The sequence below is a fragment of the Scyliorhinus canicula genome, chromosome 7 (assembly GCF_902713615.1).
Source record: "Scyliorhinus canicula chromosome 7, sScyCan1.1, whole genome shotgun sequence".
Classification (NCBI taxonomy): Eukaryota; Metazoa; Chordata; class Chondrichthyes; order Carcharhiniformes; family Scyliorhinidae; genus Scyliorhinus; species Scyliorhinus canicula.
This window is the reverse complement of record NC_052152.1, coordinates 112,223,202-112,237,931: the sequence shown is the minus strand read 5'-3', so window position 1 is coordinate 112,237,931 and position 14,730 is coordinate 112,223,202. Positions and strand designations below refer to the sequence as shown.

At 41.9% G+C, this 14,730-nt stretch overlaps 1 protein-coding gene and 1 pseudogene across 2 annotated transcripts in view; both read right to left on the bottom strand.

Moving 5' to 3' along the window:
• nufip1 (nuclear FMR1 interacting protein 1) overlaps positions 1 to 14,730 on the bottom strand; it is a 53,357-nt gene that overhangs the window by 16,345 nt on the left and 22,282 nt on the right. The gene's annotated exons all lie outside the window — the stretch shown is intronic.
• On the bottom strand, positions 11,242 to 12,101 carry LOC119969284 (annotated as a pseudogene).

Genomic DNA, 14,730 nt, shown 5'->3' with positions numbered 1-14,730 from the left:
GTGGGATCCTGATCTCGATGCCTCACAGGATCGGAGTAGATCACATGAGGCATACCGGCTGCTGGGAAGGCTGCAGGCGGTTTCACCCCGCATCTACTGGCCGCGTCATGACCCCGTTCGAGCGCGACACGACAGGTAGATCCCGTCCCTTATATCCGCAAGCTATACCAATGATTTGAATATGGGGACCAAATGCCAAATGCAATGTTTTCAAGTTTGCCGATTACACAAAACAAGGTGGAATGAAAGTTTGTGAGGACGATACAAAGAGGCTTTATGGGGATTTAGACAGACTAAATGAGCGTGCAAGACATGACAAATGGAATAGTGTGGAAAAATGTGAAGTCATCCTCTTTGGTAGGAAAAACAAAAATGCAGAGTAATTCTTAAAAAGAGTGTGTTAGAAAAGTGTTATTGTCCAAAGGGATTTGGGTGTTCTTGTTCATTCGTCACTGAAAGCTAACATGCAGGTGCAGCAAGCAACTAGAAAGGCAAATGCTATATTGGTCTTTATTGCAAGAGGATTTGAGTACAGGAGTAAAGATGTTTTACTGCCATTGTAGAGTCTTGGTGAGACTGCACCTGGGGTACTGTGTAGAGTTTTAATTTCCTTATCTAAGGAGAGATATGCTTGCCATATAATAATTTTTTAAAATAATCTTTGTCACAAGTGGGCGTACATTGATACTGCAATGAAGTTACTGTGAAAAGCCCCCAGTTGCCACACTCAGGCGCCTGTTCGGGTACACAGAGGGAGAATTCAGAATGTCCAACTCACCTAACAAGCACATCTTTCAGGACTTGTGGGAGGAAACCGGAGCATCCGGAGGAAACCCACTCAAACACGGGGACAACGTGCAGACTCTGCACAGACAGTGATCCAAGTCGGGAATCGAATCTGGGGACACTGGCTCTGTGAAGCAACAGTGCTAACCACTATGCTACCATACCGCCATATAGGGAGCGTGACAAAGGTTCACCAGACTGACTTCTAGAATGGTGTGATTGTTTTATGAGGAGTGATTGAGGATACTGGGCCTTAATTCTCCATAGAGTTTAGAAAAATAAGAGGCAATCTCATTTAAGCATACAAAATTCTTCTGGGGTAGATGTAGGAATAAAGTTTCCTTGGGGGGAGGGGGGGGGGGTCTAGAACCAGGGGGCACGATCTCAGAATAAGAGGCAGGCCATTTAAGACTAAAATAAAAACAGAGAATAGGACGAGGAGGCCATTCGGCCCTTTGAGCCTGCTTAACGATTCATTATGATCATGGCTGATCATTGAACTCAATGGCCTGATCCCACCTTGCCTCCATAAACTTTGATCCCCTTCACCCCAAGTGCAATATCTAACTCCTTCTTGAAAACAGACAATATTTTGGCCTCAACTACTTCCTGTGGTAAGGAATTCCACAGGCTCACCACTCTGAGTGAAGAAATCTTGCCTCATCTCTGTCCTAAATGGCCTACCCTTATCCTCAGGTTACCCCTGGTCCAAGACACACCCACCACTGGGAACATCCTTCTTGCATCTACCCTGTCTAGTCCTGTTAGAATTTTATAGGTTTCTATGAGATTCCCCCTCATTCTTCTGAGCTCCAGCGAATACAATTCTAACCAATTCAATCTCTCCTCATAGGCAGTCCCACCATCCCAGGAATCAGTCTGGTAAACCTTTGCTGCACTACCTCTCGAGCAAGAACATCCGTCCTCAGATAAGGAGACCAAAACGGCACACAATATTCCAGATATAGTCTCACCAAGGCCTTGTATAGTTGCAGTAAGGCATTACTGTTCCTGTACTTTTTAAAAATAAATTTAGAATACCCAATTATTTTTTTCCAATTAAGGGACTAAATTGCCAATCCACCTACCTTGCACATCTTTGGGTTGTGTGTGTGTGTGTGTGGGGGGGGGGGGGGGGGGGGGGGAGAGAAGAGAGAGAAACCCACGCAAACACGGGGAGAATGCGCAAACTCCGCATGGACAGTGACCCAGAGCTGGGATCAAACCTGGGACCTCGGCACCGTGAGGCAGTACCTGTTCCTGTACTTGAATCCTCGGTATGAAGGCCAGCATACCATTTGCCTTCTCACTGCCTGCTGCATCTGCATGTTTACCTTCAGTGACTGGTGTATGCAGACACCCAGGTCCCATTGCATATTCCCCTCTCCTAATTTATGGCCATTCAGGTTATAGTCTGCCTTCTCATTTTTGCTACCAAAGTGGATAACTTTGCATTACTTCAAATTGCACTGCATCAGCCATTCATCACCCACTCGCTCAACTTGTCCAAATCACATTGATGGATCTCTGCATCCTCCTCACAGCTCACCCTCCCACCCAAAGTGGTGTCATCAGCAAATTTGGAGATATTACATTTTTTCCCCTCATCTAAATCATTAATATACATTGTGAATAGCTGGGGTCCAAGCACCAATCCCTTCAATACCCCACCGGTTACTGCCTGCCAACTTGAAAAAGTCCCGTTTATTCCTACTCTTTGGTTCCTGTCTGCCAACCAGTTTTTTATCCATCTCAATACACTACCCCTAAACCCATGCACTTTAATTTTACACGCTAATCTCTCATGCAGGGCTTTGTGAAAAGCCTTCTGAAAATCCAAATACACAACATTCACTGTCCCCCCACTGTCAACCTCAAAGAATTCCAGTATATTTGTGAAGCATGATTTCCACGATCCTGCCATTGTTTTTTTAAGTGCTCTGCTATAAAGTATTTGATAATAGATTCTAGACTTTTCCCCACTACTGACATCAGACTGACTGGTCTATAATTCCCTGTTTTCTCTCTACCTCCCTTTCTAAATAGTGAGGTTTCATTAGCTACCCTCCAATCTGCAGGAACTGTTGCGGAATCTATAGAATCCTGGAAGATGACCAGCAATGCATCCGCTATTTCTAGACCCACTTGCATAAGTATTCTGGGATGCAGATTATCAGGCCCTGGGGATTTACCTACCTTCAATCCCATCAATTTGCCCATTACCAAAATGGGGAGAAATTTCTTCACACAGAGGTTTGTAAATCTTTGGAATTCTCTACTCCAGAGGACTGTGGAGGCACAATCATTATGTTCAAGACAGAGATCAATAGATTTCTATGCAAAGACATCAAGGGACAGTGCAGGAAAATGGCATTAAGGTAAAGATTAGCCATGATGTTTGAGTGGTGGAATGGTCGACATTTACCCCCATTTCCTATTTTCTTTTACATCTACTAATTCTATTGGAAACAACGCATGCCTATTGTATTCATTTCACACCAGTCAACACAAGAGATGTGTCTGCAATGATAGCACTAATCTCTGGGTCAGAAAAGCATGAGTTAAAGTTCAACTCCAGGGCTTTGAGTGCATGATCTGGGCTCCATGCCACGAGAGTGTACTGCATTGTCAGAGGAGAATTTAAAACTCAGGTGGATGAAAAAGATCTCGAGGGCTATTTTGAAAGAGCAGGGCAGTTCTCAGATGTCCCCACAAATATTTACCCCTCAACCAACATCACAAACTGATTTCCTGGTCATTTATCTCATTGTTGTTTTGGGAAGTGTGCTGGACCCAAACTGGCTGCTGAATTTCCCTGCATGTCTACATGCCAAAAGTACTTCACTGGCAACAAAGAGCTTGAAAGTACTCTGCAGTCATGCAAGTGGTTATACAAAGAACAAAGAAAAGTACAGCAGTATAAATTACAATCCTTTTATTCTGTTTGTGATTTCTATATCAATGGTCTTAATTGTTGGAACTGTAGTTTCAGCAACTCTGTAAAATGTGTCTTAAACCCCTCTAAAAGTTGTCACAAATTTTCAAATGAGATCATCCTGCATGATGTCAATACCCTTTAGTTGTTCCATTAACAAAACGCTTTGGGAACTTAACCAAACCATACAGGAGGTTTGAAGGTTGTACTAAGATTACAAAAGCCTTAACCATGGCCCTACTGGCAACTGCTGCGCAGAACAACACAGGAGGTTTACCTGCTGACTCAGAGCTTCAAAACTGGGAAATGAAATGTGTAATTTCTTTTCAACAGGCAGCTCTTAACTTTCAAAACTTACGAACACACTTGATACTCATAATGTACTATTGCAGTGTTCCGTATTGAAACACATTCTAATATCCATGCCAGCCTACGGAAGTATTTGGATAACTTCCAGGCTGCAGTTGACAAGCAGTGGATATGACGTATTGTTCATAAACACTAATTGCAATATTTCAAATTAATAGGTTAGGTCATTTGAATATTCTGAATTCTCCGTGTACTCGAACAGGCGCCGGAATGTGGCATCTAGGTGCTTTTCACAGTAACCTCATAGCTGTGTTAATGTAAACCTACTTGTGACAATAAAGATTATTTTTTTAAAAATTAATTATACACGCACTTTATCACGACACCTGGTAGACTTGTTTAAAGCATAAAACAAATTTTCATGCAAAGTATTGTGATGAATGTAGGAATTTCAGAGATACTGTATTATGTGTCGTTGGTGCAGTAAGGATTCAAAGCCTGTGTTAGTGTGTGTATGACTGCTGCAGTAGTGTTTCTAAAAAATCCTGGTTTGAAAGATAGCCATACTTTTTGGAGCCAGAGGTGTAATTAAAACATCATAAAAGTTTGGGCTCATTTGTATTAAGAGGGTTCCCTGCGGAGTAATTAATTAGAGACAGTGTGCTCAGTTTAGTGAGATAATGTAGTAAATGAGAGGAGCCAGGGGTTGAAGTAGTCAGGAGTTGAGGTTCTGTTTTAGATTTTGGGCTGGAAGGTGAGCTAAGAAGGTTTCTGAAGAAATACAGTCAGAGATTCTGCATTATTCTGACAGAGCGCCAGGTCTTTTTCTTTAAGCAGTCTCAAAAGATCCTCTTTATCAAAGTGGAGTATGCAAGACATCTCTTTTAAAAAAATAAATTTAGAGTACCCAATTCACTTTTTCCAATTAAGGGGCAATTGAGTGTGGCCTATCCACCTAGCCTGCACATCTTTGGGTTGTGGGGGCGAAACCCACGTAAACACGGGGAGAATGTGCAAACTCCACATGGACAGTCACCCAGAGACGGGATCGAACATGGGACCTCAGCGCCGTGAGGCGGCAGTGCTAACCACTGCGGCACCATGCTGCCCTTTCAAGACATCTCTTGACAGCAAGTATTCCTGAGTGCTAACTGTATTTAAAAGTGGATTGAGATCCAAGGTAGTTTTGTTGAGTGGAAATAAAGATAGCGGTTAAGGGTTATTGTCTCACTGTATTGATTAGCATTAAGGTGTAATTTTAAGCTATTTTCTTGTGTGCTGTTTAAGATATTTTAATATTGTGTTAGTAATAAAGTTTGTTTCAATATACCATATCCCTATTTTGCATGAAATCACTCCTAGAGCGAGGTATCTTTTCCTCACAGCCTTAGAAAATTTAAATAAAATATTGGGGTTGCTGCCCAGTATCCGAGCCTGTTGGGATCTGGTCTAGGATCGTAATAGTATACTGCATTACGGGGCCAAGTTGTGGATTATATTTTCTTGGATGGGGTGCTAGCACTGTATCTGAAAGCATACGGTTTACAGAAATAAGGTTATGTGTAGACTTTATAGCTGAAAAATATGTCATTTGGTCCAACTGGCCTATGTCAGTGTTTATGCCCCTCCAACTTCATGAGCATGACATTCAATTATTTGTTCCCCCCCCCCCCCCCCCCCCCGTGGTTTTCACTTATTTTGCTCATCGACCTGTAATGAATGTCACTATCCTTCCATCCTGAGACATCTGGCTAAAAGATTCCACTGTACCACAACAGCAGGAATGATACATGAGAAAACAGAGTTTCCTGATTGAGGAAGAATTCTTACCAAGATTAATAGGTAAACGGTAACGGTAAAATTGCCATAGTCCCAGATGACCATGGACTGCTTTCTCCTTTGAGAGGGAGAGCTGACTGGTGGTGATTTAACCTGAGGATCATCACACCTCAGGTGTGGGGCAAAGTTGAGAAGTCGGTCCCTCAGTTGGTACAGGAATTGAACATGTGCTGCTGGACTTGCTCTGCATCACGAACCAGCTGTCTAGCCAAGTGGGCTAAACCGGTCACAGGATTAACAATAGCCAAATTATAAGTTATTAGCCATGATGTGGAGATGCCGGCGTTGGACTGGGGTGGGCACAATAAGAAGTCTTAAAACACCAGGTTAGAGTCCAAAGGTTCATTTTGAATCACTAGCTTTCGGAGCACAGCTCCTTCCTCAGACTCACCTGATGAAGGAGCTGCGCTCCGAAATCAAGTGATTCAAAACAAACTTGTTGGACTTTAACCTGGTGTTGTAAGATTTCTTACTGTAAGTTATTAGGAGTACAATTGGCTGAGGGTATACACAAATTAGAGTCGATCTGACAATTTATTTTGAACCTGTGATGAATGGGAGGATCAAGATCAGGGAGTGATCCACCAATCCATTCCACAAGCCAGAAAGGGTCTCACAGTGCGTTCCCCAGGATTAGGGCAGCCTAATTGGCAGAGCTAGAGGGGGGTGCAAAAGGTGTGTCAGTGTTAACTGCAGCAAGTAATCTTGTCCTCAAAAGCATCAATGCTGTCTCAAACAGAAAAGCATTTTCTCAGGATACATTCGAAAGGAAACTCTCAGCTCAATTCAACAAATAAGATCACAAGAAATAGAAGGCAATTTGATCCTTCCAACCTGCTCCACCATGCAATATCATGCTTGATCAAATTTTGGCCTTAACTACACTTTCCTGCCTACACCACCCCCCATAACCCTCATCTGCTTTATAGGTCAATCATCTTTTATAATAATTGATACACACTGCAAACCTCTAGCCCTTAGCACAAGCATATTTTTCATGTGTAAGTAAAACCAACTGATTCAAACACAAGTTTCCAAATCAATATTTCATTTACATGCTGAGCTGAGGCTGGAATCCAACAGCTCCTCTTTCTAAAACCACTAAATTGACACAATGAGATCCTGGGAAAAATAATAGAATCGGAGAATTTACAGTGCAGAAAGAAGCCATTCGGCCATCGAGTCTGCAACGGCCCTTGGAAAGAGCACTGTACTTAAGCCCATGCCTCCACCCGATCCCCGTATAATCTTCCACCTAACCTGCACATCTTTGGACAGTGGGAGGAAACTGGAGCACCCGGAGTAAACCCACCCAACACGGGGATAAAGTGCAAACTTCACACAGTCACCTGAGGCTGGAATTGAATCCGGGAACCTGGAGCTGTGAATCAGCAGTGCTAACCACTCTGCCGCCCTAAATATCTGGCCACCAGAAGCCTCTCGGCCCTCTCCCGCTAAGCTGTCTTCTTTTCCAATGCTCTTCATGGCAGACTTTTGTCCTATTATGCATCCTCCAGAATGTATTACTGTAGTATTGTGGTGTAGCCTCGGTCACACTTGCTTACAGGCAAATTTATTCTGACCAAATGAGTTTTGGCACAATACGGCCAATTTAGTTGGAGGCTAGGTGGGATTCTTAGTGAACAGTTTCTTTTACAGCAAAATCTATGCACAAGGCACATAGCACCTATTTAAATAGTCGCTCAAATAATTGATGGTCGCTTAAAATGAAAGCAAAATATTGCAGATGCTGGAAATCTGAAATAAAAAGAAAAAGTGCCGGATAAACTCAGCAGATCTGACAGCATATGTAGAGAGAAACAGAGTTAGATTCAGATCTAAATGACCCTTCTTAGTTGAACTCTTGTTTTTCTCCACAGAAGCCGCCAGACCTGCTGCATTTATCCAGCATTCTCTGTTTTTGTTTCTATTTAAATAATCCCTAGAAATGAAGCAAACAGAACTAGAGTGAAACCACAACAAGTCTCCTGATAACAGCAGGATTATTCCTCCAGCAAAATGCAGCAAAGAATTGTGTAATATAAATGATTGATGGGGGCTCATCCACCCATCTCCATTGTGGCCTGGCCTTGTGGTATCACTTACATAAAAAGCCTTATCTGGCCAAGATAAATTTATTCTATAAAACTGACAGGGATTCTATGACACTCTTCCCAAATGAATAGCTCCCAGGCTTCACTTTCACAGCAGAACCAAAAGAAATAGATAAACAGATGAAAAGTAATCAAAACTGGGTGTAAATGTGGGAAAGCTTAAAATGAAACAATTATCATGCACTTAGTTTTCTCTCTTACAGACACAATGCAAGGTTAAATTGCTGTCTCATCCCTCTCTCGCTCTTTAATTGACTTGTTAATTAAACAAAATCATGTTTGCAAACTGAAACCATTCATTCCAAGAACGCAAGGAAATTATATCATGTAACCGTAAGAACTTTGATCAATGGTATATTTCACTTTTTGGGGATTTCTGTCCTTATAAAAGAATGCACCTCTAACGTGCCACACACAACAAAGAGGAATTCATTAATAAAAGACTTTAACTCCGAGGCGGATCACCCTGGCCTTGGATGATAGTGTAGAACAGGGGTGGGCAAACTACGGCCCGCGGGCCGCATGCGGCCCACCAAAGGTATTTCTGCGGCCCACCAAGTCATTAAAAAAAAAAAAATTTTTTTTTTTAAATTTTTTTTTTTTAAAATTTTTTTTTAAGGTTAATGGGGGGGGGGGCTGTTGGGTTACTGACTGGTATAGGGTGGATACGTTGACTTGAGTAGGGTGATCATTGCTCGGCACAACGTCGAGGGCCGAAGGGCCTGTTCTGTGCTGTACTGTTCTATGTTCGATATGAGGCGCCCAGAATCATAACCGGGTGAAGTAATTATTTTACTTAATATACTATGCGGCCCTTTGTGAATTGTGAATTTCTGAATGTGGCCCTTGCACGGAAAAGTTTGCCCACCCCTGGTGTAGAATAAGTGATATCGAATCATCCACCAGCAGTGCAGCATGTCAGCAGGTCCCCATGGCCACCTCCTTGTCAAATCAAGGGTCAGGAACGCTGTTCTCCTTCAGAAATTCCCAGGTAGGGATGTAGGACACGTGGCTGTGGACAGTCTGCTTTGGTCATATCGTCTTTCACCCTCTTATTTCTCACCCTTCAACTAACTCAAAGGAATAGCTCCTCCACATAGCAAAAGGAAACAACAAAGTAATGGAACAGAGAAGCCATTGGGTGATGTGTTCCAGAGTGCAACAGGAAGGGACAGAACACCAGCAGATGAAGCCGAAATGGGTTAAAAAAAAAAAGAGTTGAAGGACCTGTATCTGAATGCACGTAGTACTTGTAACAAATAGAATGAATTGTTAGCACAGGTAAAAAGATATATGTATGACTTGCTGCATTACAGAGACATGGTTGAAAGGTGACCACGGGTGGGAGGGGAATAGTCAAGGATTTTTTTGACATATCAAAACGACACGACTGCTCTGTTAATTCAGGATGGCATTAGTTCAGTACTGAGAGAAATCCTTAGCTTGAAAGAACAAGATGTAGAATCAGTTTGGATAAAATACTGTAGTAAAGACTAGAAGTCACTTGTGGAGTAGTTTGTATGCCCCCTAATGGTAGTTATATTAGGACAGAGCATACAGGAAGAAATAAATGGGCTGTGTAAGAAAGGTACCATGATAGTTATTTTTTTCCCAACTGTTCACGGTTCATAGAATTTACAGTGCAGAAGGAGGCCATTCAGTCCATCAAGTCTGCACCGGCCCTTGGAAAGAGCAGCCTGCCTAAGCCCACACCTCCACCCTATCATCGTGACCCAGTAACCACACCTAATCTTTTTGGACATTAAGGGCAAATTATCATGGCCAATCCACCTAACCTGCACATCTTTGGACTGTGGGAGGAAAACAGAGCACCCAGAGGAAACCCACGCAGACACGGGGAGAACGTTCAGACTCCGCTCCGACAGTGACCCGAGCCGGGAATCGAACATGGGACCCTGGAGCTGTGAAGCAACTGTGCTAACCACTGTGCTACCGTGTCCCCCTCATCATGGGTGACTTTAATATTATGTAAATTGGGAAAATCAGATTGGCGAAGGTAGCCTGGAAAATGAGCTTAGAGTATGTTTTTTCGAATTATTTCTTAAAGCAGTACATTCTAAAGCCAATCGGGGAACAGGCTAACCTAGACCTAGTACTGTGCAATGAGACAATAACCTCAGGGCAAAGGAGCCTTTAGGTGACAGTGATTGCAACATGATGGAATTTCATATTCAGTTTGAAATGAAGTGTGGGTCCACGACTAGTGTTTTAAACCTAAATTAAGGTAACTATGAGAGTATTGTCACGTGAGGGAGATATTAGGAAATTTGATCCAGAAATAAGACCCCTATGTAGCAGGCAATTTAGGGGTTTAACAGACTGAAAGTGAAAAAAAACCTGCCAGCACAGAGAAAGAGGGATACCCCCACAATTGACTGAGTTATTGTCCTATTGAGATTTTAACTCATTAGTGGGAATACACAGGATGCCTCAGATCCATTGTTCTTTGGGACCATCCTTTCTGACCAGCTACTAGCCCATTAGAGTCCAGTGGTCTCTTTGTCCGTCAATGGGAGGTTAGTTGCATATCAATAGCATGGCTCTGTTCTTTTGTATAAATGGGAATGGGCAATCAGCTAAGATAACGATGATAAGCTCAAGTCTGGAAACGCTGAGACTGCTTGAGGGGCTGGGCAGAGCTTAGACAGAGAAAGAGAAGGAATACTGTTTTGAACAGTTACAGACAGAAGACATTGGAAACCGACGGAGAAAGTCAAGAAAGTTGCCATCGAGGCAGGGTTTGGACAAAATGAATAATAATAATCTGTATTAGTGTCACAAGTAGTCTTACATTAACACTGCAATTAAGTTACTGTGAAAATCTCCTAGTCTCCACTACGGCGCCTGTTCGGGTACACTGAGGGAGAATTCAGAATGCCCAATTCACCTAACAGGCACATCTTTCGGGACTTGTGGGAGAAAATTGGAGCACTAGAGGAAACAGGGAGAATGTGCAGACTCCGCACAGACAGTGACCCGAGCCGGGAATCAAACCCGGGTCCCAGACGCCGTGATGCAACAGTGCTAACCACTGTGCTACCAAATATCCCTACCAGAAGGAAAATTGCTTCGTAAATGCAAGTATTGCCTTTCTGTCTACGAAATTAGCATGAGAGCTCCATGTTATATTACAGCTTTATTTATTGATTTATTTTTGTTTCAGGGATTCATTTTAATAACATCTATACAGGTTGGAATTGTCAGAACAGACAGTATGATTTGCCAAATAAAGCAGTGTAATTCACAAAGTTTAAAGTGGCCATTTCCATTGATTGTGAGGGGCTTCTTCGATTAATGCTTCCCAAGGTTTCCACTTGACCAATTTTTATGCCAGAGAAAGTTCATCCTCAGCCTGTAAAATGACTTCCTCTAACTGCCCAGTTGATTTTGTCCACTAGTTTTTGAACATCTTGCTCCAATTTTACCATGTTTAACCTGTCATTGATGGTCTGCTCGGTGTACTTCCTTTAGGCTGCATCCTGAGGGACTGATTGCAGGACAGTAAGAATTCTGGAGTACACAATTCTTAACTTCTCATGAGGATTCTGCGCCACAGCAAGACCCACTAAGTCAGTTGTTTTCTTCAGGACGCCGGCCATTGACGCCGCGGTGCCATTACAGCTGTATTTAATAGGAACTAGTGTGTTAAGGCTAAGAAACTACATGTAATGTGATTGTTAGGGTTGAAGTTTAAATATTGTGTTTACTTTTGTTTTAATAATGTTTGTTTATAAAATAACCAAGTACGATTTCCTATAGTACCATCCCTGGAACAATCGATCTTTCCGCACTGTCTTAAATCTTTCTGGTCCAGTCTCTGAGCTACTGAGAGCTGACCAGGCGTCCGTAACTGTATGAAGACAGAGTTGACTGTGGTGAACTGGGAATCTAGATTAAAAGGTAGCATGGTAGAGTTGCAGTAACAGACATTTAAGGAGATATTTTACAACATTCAGGAAAGATTTATCCCAGTGAGAGAGAAAGGCTCTTTGAGAAGGATGCATCATGTGTGACTAAATAAGGAGGTTAAGGGTATTAAACACTGTACAAATCTGCAAAGATTAGTGGTAGGTTAGAGAATTGGACAGATTTTAAGAACCAACTAAGAATGACTTAAATGATAAGAGGCAGGAAGCAGAATATGAAAGAAATATAGTATAAAAATTGATAGTAAAAATTTCTACAAATATTCGAATAGGAAAAAAGTAATTGAAGCTAGTGTTGGTCCTCTAAAAAGCCAGTCTGGGGAACGGGTGATCAAAAACAAAAAAATATTGACAGCGTTGAACAGGTATTTTGTGTCTGTCTTCATGGTAGAGGACTTTGAAAACTTCCCAAAAATTTTTGAAAAGTGAATGATAGGAAGGGATGAACTTAATGCAATCATCAGCAGCAGAAAAAGGGTGCTAGGAAAACTATTAGACCGAAACAAGTCTCCAGGACTAGATAACCTGAATTCTAGCCTCTTAAAAGACGTGATGGCACAGATAGTAAGTAGGTGCATTGATTATAATCTTCCAAAATTCCATAGATTCTGGAAAAGTTCCAGTGGATAGGAAAATAGCCAACGTAACAGAGGGGGGGAAGTAAAAAGCAGAAAAGTAAAGGCCAGTTAGCCTAACACCTGTCATAGGGCAAGTGCTGGAACCCATTATTAAGGAGGTTATTGGAGGATACTTACATAAGAACAATTTGATCAGGCAGAGTCAACATGGCTTTGTGAAAGGAAAAGTGTTTAACTGATCTGATAAGTAATATTCAAGGTGGATAAAGGGGAACCTGTAGATGTGGTGTACTTGAATATCCAAAACGCATTTGATAATGTCCCAAATCAAAGGTGTTTGGATAACAAAGGTAGATTTAAGCAATTTATATCTGGATTGGTAAACATTAGAAATAAGAAATATTTAGTGTTTCTGTGGAAAGGAGGGTGAAGCCAATAGTTGGATTCATGCTGGACAATGGTGATTACATGTGTGGTAGTTGGTGAAGTTCTAACTGCGTTTCTATTGTGATTAAAGGTATATGAAGAGTAAATAAGTCAGAAGTATGCAGATGTTGCCTAGCAATTGGAGATACTATTAAAGTAGGATGGCTTTTTGTTCTTAATTTAGCTGAGTTTGTTGATCGTTGAAGGACACCAGGGGGTGAACATCTCTCAACTCTGCCAGAAGACTGGACATAACGAGAGCTGCAAAGAGGTAGGCCTCCCAAAGAACAAGCTTTAGTCTAGATAACCAGGGAATTGGGACAAGAATATCCTATGACGACCGAAGTTAAGAGATAGACCAAGGTATTGTTCAAAAGAATTCAAGGAAAAGTAAATAAAGTTTCTGAGTTAAAGAGGGGATTGCAGTAACCAGATTTAAAAAGGGAAAGAAGACTTGAGAGGTAAATCAAAAGTTTGATGCCATCTTAATAGAATGTGGGAATCTAGAGTTAAAGCAATTCTGAACAGTTTATACAACAGTCAAGGCAAAGAATTCCTAACAGGAGTGCTGTAAAACCTGGATATTGGATCCGCTGTTAAAAGTGGAGTGGAAGCTTTGTTTAAGTCATCTGGAAAACATGGACTGGATTTCAGAATGCAAACCACTAGTGGAAAGCATTATTGAGAGAGAACATTTTAAAGCGTCTTTAGAAATGGAGTTTGGAAACTAACATGCAAATCACCTTGAGGTATTCTGAGAAGAAATCCACTGGCATTAACTTGAATTTAGAACGGAGTGTAACCGCAGTCAATCTGTGTGCTTAAGGGACTTTGTGTTAATGAGACCATTGTAGCTTCAGATGCATTTGTAATCCATGTTAATCTTAAAATCTGCGTGCATGGGGCGGCACAGTGATGCAGTAGTTAGCACTGTTGCCTCATGACGTCGAGGACCTGGGTTCAATCCCGGCCCCGGTCACTGTCCGTGTGGAGTTGGCATTCTCCCCATGTCTGCGTGGGTCTCATACCCACAACCCAAAGATGGGCAGGGTAGGTGGATTGGCCACGCTAAATTGCCCCTTAATTGGAAAAAAAATAATTGGGTATTTTAAATGTATCAAACAAAATCTGCGTGCAATTGTTAAGCTAAAGGGGGTTGGGGTAAAGGAGCATGGCATCATATTTCAATATTTTCTCTTTTTTTCTTGACCCCAAAGGGTCATTGTGCGTGGAATTATCTTCCCCAAAGAGTAGTGGAGGATGGGTCCTCGAATTTATTTGGGGCAAAATTGTTGGGTGAGGGAGTCAGGGGTTAAAGCAAAGTGGAGGTGAGACCACAACCAGATCAGTTGTAATCTTATTGAATGGTGGAGTAGGCTCGAGTGGCCGAATGGCCGACTCCTGTTCCTTTGGAATTCTCATTCGCAAAATACAACACTCTGGAAAAAAAAAAGAAAACACCAACAACTACAAAACCTAGTCTCATAACCCCAAAAGATCAAATTCCTATTTAACACCTGCCGGTCTATCCTCTCACTGGTTCTATTAAATGGCAAAAGTCAGCACAATAGAGTTCATTCCCAGTGGGAATTTCTGGATCTGTGCTTGTGCAGCCTGTATGTTATTTTAATTGGCATGTTGAAGTATAGGCCCCACGCCTGGCATACATGAACTGCTGCCTGTCAACAGCGACAAATATTTATATTGTGTCTTGAATGTAATAAAACATCCAAGGCGTTTTGCAATGGAATTATAAAACAAAATTTGACAACAAGCCACATAAATAGATATTAGGG